Source organism: Aplidium turbinatum, chromosome 7 (assembly GCF_918807975.1).
Source record: "Aplidium turbinatum chromosome 7, kaAplTurb1.1, whole genome shotgun sequence".
Lineage (NCBI taxonomy): Eukaryota > Metazoa > Chordata > Ascidiacea > Aplousobranchia > Polyclinidae > Aplidium > Aplidium turbinatum.
This window is the reverse complement of record NC_137478.1, coordinates 10,399,607-10,405,606: the sequence shown is the minus strand read 5'-3', so window position 1 is coordinate 10,405,606 and position 6,000 is coordinate 10,399,607.

Below are 6,000 nucleotides of genomic sequence, written 5' to 3'. Positions count from 1 at the left end.
GCCGGTCAAATAGCCATTGCCTTTTTATTTTCAGATTAAGAAAGGCAGTTTTTTTCGTTTTTTCCACTCCAATTAAACTGAGCGGCCATATCGTCATTCATTAAAAGTCGCATAACTCTCCACACAGTTTCCGTACAATCATTTCCTCCAACCGTTGTTATTTTCCATCGCTGTTAAATGAACATCCACACGTTACTCAATAGTCAGTTTAAAACTGAACAAGGTAGCAAGCGAAGTCTAGATCGTGAACTCAAACCAAACAACTACATGTTCTATATATTGATTAATTGTTAGGATTCTTTAAAAATCATCATAAATTGGTTTAATAAACATGATTCTATTTTACAAACTAAATTATTTCTGCACACAAAATGTATGTGGAAGCGTTTAGAGCAGTGGTTCCCAACCTGGGGTCCGCGGACCCCTTGAGGGTCCGTGAGAAAGCATTTAAGGGTCCGTGATTACCTTGATGAATTTCGTATAAAAAAAACTAAAAGCGATCTTTTTACTTTCATTTCTCTCATTAAATTTGATTGATTGAATCTTTATCCTTGGACTGGAAAAGCTTCTTGCAGAGCTGAATCCTGGCAGTTTTGCATACTTGTATGTAGAGGCTTTGAATCACTGACGCAGGCCTGGTCACCGACATTGGCAGAGTGAAGTTTCCGATTGTTGAAGTCTTGTTTCCGGGGAATTATTCTATCCATTAGATGCCGCTGAATCAGTCGGAGGAATTATTCTATCCATTAGATGCCGCGGAGAGCAGTCCTTATTAACGTGCGTTGCTCAAGCGCACATCCTAAGAGTCGAACCAGCGCCGCTTGATCTTGAAGCTTCTTCGTTCCAGAAGTGACGCGCTAACCAATTGCGCTATCCGGGCGGACGCTTACGTTGAAAAAGTTTCGGCATGGCACTTTGGGTCACCTTAATATTCAAATACTGCTGACATTTCTTGAGCAATTTGTTCATTTTCTTATTTGAGCAACTGTAACTACCTCATATTTGCCGCAGGAGTCATAGCGGCAATGCAATATGACACAGTACAGTAGTTGAGTAGCATAATTATTACAGTTGTCAATTCAATAGTATGTTAATTGAGTTTCAGGCAAAATTTAGGTAGGGGTCCGCAGAATTAATAATTTGTCTAAAGGGGTCCGTGACAACAAAAAGGTTGGGGACCACTGTCTACTTGCCTAACTATATTTTTAGAAGTAGTGCTGCCAGACCTTTTTATTTTTGTACTAAAATTTGTATCATCAAAACTACTTTAATTGATTGAACAAAGTTTATTTGAACAGATGTAATGTCTGTCTGTGTTTTATTACAGTTAATGATAATTTCTCTATTGTTATGTACTTTTTTCTGAATCCGCATGGTCACCACTCACCCTGAGCCGGTTTCCTGCAATGCTTATTTTTCTGAGTCTTTTATGACATCACAACTAAATATTCAAGCGGCGTTATTTATTATTTCAATCAATCAATCATTTTATTTTTCGTCTTTAACGCGTCCGGGACGAAAAAGATACTAACTACAAAAATCGATATAAACCTACCAGCACGTTAACGAACGGGAACAGGGCTGTGTCCTGGCACCTACCTTATTTAGCATGATGTTTTCAGCAATGCTAACAGATGCTTTCAGAGATAAAGACTACAATGGTATTCCAATTCGCTATCGTTGTGACGGAAAACTTTTTAACCTGAGACGCTTCAAAGCACTCACCAAAGTTACCGAAACTGTCATCAAAGAACTTCTGTACGCGGATGACTGTGCCCTGAACGCCTGCTCCAAAAGCGAAATCCAACAACAAATGAATAAGTTCTCCTCTGCTTGCGATAATTTTGGACTAACAATCAGCACTAAGAAAACAGAGGCAATGTATCAACCAGCCCCTGGAAAATCCTATAGCAAACCACTCATCACTGTAAACGACCAGATAATACATGCATGTCAAAGTTTCAAGTATCTCGGTAGTACTCTTTCTAACACAGCCACCATTGACCTGGAAATCAACAACAGAATCGCCAAAGCATCTATCGCCTTCGGTAGATTGAGGTCTAACGTATGGGAGAGGCGGGGAATCAAGCTGCCCACAAAGCTAAAAGTTTACAAAGCAGTTATTCTGACGACCCTTCTGTATGCATGTGAGGCCTCGACTCTTTATAGGAGACACGAAAGGCAGGTGAACCACTTCCACCTCTCCTGCCTCCAAAAGCTCCTCAAGATTCGATGGCAGGACAAAGTCCCAGACACCGAAGTTCTCAGTAAAGCAAACATGCCCAGCACTCTTACCCTCGTAAAAAAGGCACAAATAAGATGGGCTGGCCATGTCCACCGGATGCCGAACCACCGCATTCCTAAACAACTGCTCTACGGAGAACTGACTAACGGCAAACGTCATGTAGGTGGTCAAAGAAAACGCTTTAAGGACACTTTAAAAGCTTCCATGAAAGAATTCGCCATCGACGTAGATTCGTGGGAAGATTTAGCCGCAGAACGACCAACATGGCGCAGTCTTATTTATGGTACCCGGTCATTTGGTCGACAGGACGTTTGGTCGACAGACATTTGGTCGACAGGACGTTTGGTCGACAAGACGTTAGGTCGACAGAACGATTTATTTTAGGGTTAGGGTTAGTTAACTAACCATAACCCTAATCTAACCCTGACTCTAACCCTAACCCTAACCCTAAAATAAATCGTTCTGTCGACCTAACGTCCTGTCGACCAAACGTCCTGTCGACCAAACGTCCTGTCGACCAAATGTCTGTCGACCAAACGACCGTGCACCCTTATTTATAAAGGCGCAGAATCAGCTGAGAAACACCGTACGCTATCTGCTGTCAGAAAACGAGAACATCGCAAGGCCCGAGCCTCAAACAACCCTGGCCCTAGCCAACCATCCTTCCAATGTCCATCCTGCAGCAGAAGTTTCACCGCACAGATAGGCCTCATCAGCCATCTCCGCACTCATGTAGCCTACACTGACCAAAGTCAACACTAAAAAAAGAAACTTGATCTCAGTCTCATTGGCCATCTTCGGAAACGAAGGGCGAACATCATCATCAAAACGTGCCTGAATGAAAAATTATGTAGTAGGCTATATATCAGTAGTTAGCACGGCCACAAAACCCAAAATACAAATAGCAAAAAAATAAAACAAAAACAGAGAGAAGCACACATGTAGTAATGAATGACAGCCTAATGAAAATTGTTGTGGATTAAATTTGCCAGTTCCAATATTGATGTGGATGAGCAGTCATAATAATAATAGGATGGAGAAAGAAAACTGGACATAAAAGAAACCCATCCTCAGGCAAAAGCCCGTTTCGATGAGGCCCAGGAGAGCAGGTGTTGAGCTCTTTCTATGGTTAGACTGCACATCACACAGTAGCCTAAGACGATTGAGATTTGATATCCAGTTTAAGTTATTGTTTCTTGTCCTGGTGGGTGATGGAATGGATGAGCTGGTAGATGATGATGTCCTGATGGTGTTGATGAAGCTCTCATCCCCTTTTGCGACGAGTCGTGTTAATTATGAAGTGTTGCGTTTGCTGTTACCGTAATATCTATAAACATAAAAGTACAGCACAAGCAATCGACATTATTGTTAGGTAAGCCTAATCTTTTGTAGATAATTTCGGATTTCCACTAAAATCTTCACAAGAATGCAAGAAAGCCTTTCTACGTTGTATTTCTATTGCGTGTCCGTTTTGCTTAAATGTTGTTTTAGTTTGTGAATAAAAAGTGACTTTGTATCAGCCTTTCTAATTGAAGAAGGAATTTGTGGTGTGTAAAACAATTTTGTTAATCCTAGTAGGCTACTTACCATGCCAAAGTGCAGAAGCATCGAGCAATGCATTATGCACAAGCAAGGTATCTTCAAAGATGAATTCAGTTGTTCTATCTTGATTAGCCTACTTTAGTAAAAAATTCTAGCTAGCTGGTGATCAGTGGCGTAGCCAGGGGTGGTAGGAATTGCAAAGAGCGAGTTTTGCCCTTACCAAACGTTCAAATATCTCAGCCAGGAATTAGCAACAAGAAAACATAGAGACTTGTAGCTTTATGTCCGAAAAATGCCGAAGAAAACATGATCTTATCCTTCTGCTATGCCACCGGACAGCACCATTTTACAGGAATATTCATAACCACATTTTTGTTGAAAATGCTCTCAGAATGCACCAAATTCAAAGTAATTTTCAAAATTTTCTGGGGGAGGCCCCCCAGACCCCCACTGCTGGGTGTCACCATAAGTGAAACAGCCGTGGTAAAATGACTGTTGGATACTTGCTATGAAAGTTTTTTACATGTAGAAACACAGGGATACCTAAACTATTCAGGAATGCGAAACTACAAATGCGAGGCGCCAACTGAAGGTACGACGTTGTCGCGATAAAAGCCATTGCTTTTCTAAGCTATTTTCAAAGCTTTACAAAGCCTGCAGTTACCATATAAGCACAATGATGATTAACGTTTTGCAATATACAAGTGACTGACATCTTCTCTGTTTTTATTTCCAACGTTTTGCATGTGTAAACAACTTGCATCTTCAGTTACGTTGTTAAAAAAACAATTGCAAAATCAAGAAATATGTAAAGTTCTACGATAAAATAACGCCAGCACGCACATTAAATACAACGCATATCGACCAAATAAATTAGTTATTTCTAAGGTTATGCAAATGCAAACGACTTGCATCTTCACTGCTACTATTTCCAACGTTGTGCAAATGTAAACGACTTCTATCTTTTCAATTACTTTGTCAAAATTAATTGCAAACAACAAGGAATAAGTAGGAGCTTTGTAATGTTACACAGACTTCGACAACTACAACATGACTCCGACACTAAGTCGATTGAACTTATAATTGTAATAACGTAAAAAGTGTCAGAATGTAATAAGAATGGCGCAACACTGTCAAGGAAGCCTATTTAAAGGCGACCAATTATGACGTCATGAAAAGCGCGTAAAGCAAAGTGCGAGACACTGGCAAGGGCGAATTCCCACACAAAATTAAGAGTGCAACGGTGCGGTTCCAATACATTACAACTAGAACCGGAGCACAACGATATTATTTCATCACAAATCAATCATTTTATTTTTCGTCTTTAACGCGTCCAGGACAAAAAGATACTAACTACAAAAATCAATATAAACCTACCAGCACGTTAACGAACGGGAAAAGGTGGCAAAACCTTGAAAGGTTTAAAACGTGCCTGAATGAAAAATTATGTAGTAGGCTATATGATGATGATGATGTTCGCCCTTCGTTTCCGAAGATGGCCAATGAGACTGAGATCAAGCTTCTTTTTTTAGTGTTGACTTTGGTCGGTGTAGGCTACATGAGTGCGGAGATGGCTGATGAGGCCTATCTGTGCGGTGAAACCTCTGCTGCCGGATGGACATTGGAAGGATGGTTGGCTAGGGCCAGGGTTGTTTGAGGCTCGGGCCTTGCGATGTTCTCGTTTTCTGACAACAGATAGCGTATGGTGTTTCTCAGCTGATTCTGCGCCTTTATAAATAAGACTGTGCCATGTTGGTCGTTTTGCGGCTAAGTCTTCCCACGAATCTACGTCGATGGCGAATTCTTTCATGGAAGCTTTTAAAGTGTCCTTAAAGTGTTTTCTTTGACCACTTACATGACATTTGCCGTTAGTCAGTTCTCCGTAGAGCAGTTGTTTAGGAATGCGATGGTTCAGCATCCGGTGGACATGGCCTGCCCATCTTATTTGTGCTTTTTTTACGAGGGTAAGAGTGCTAGGCATGTTTGCTTTACTGAAAACTTCGGTGTCAGGGACTTTGTCCTGCCATCGAATCTTGAGGAGCTTTCGGAGGCAGAAGAGGTGGAAGTGGTTCACCTGCCTTTCGAGTCTCCTATAAATAGTCGAAGCCTCACATGCATACAGAAGGGTCGTCAGAATAACTGCTTTGTAAACTTTTAGCTTTGTGGGCAGCTTGATTTCCTGCCTCTCCCATACGTTAGACCTCAATCCACCG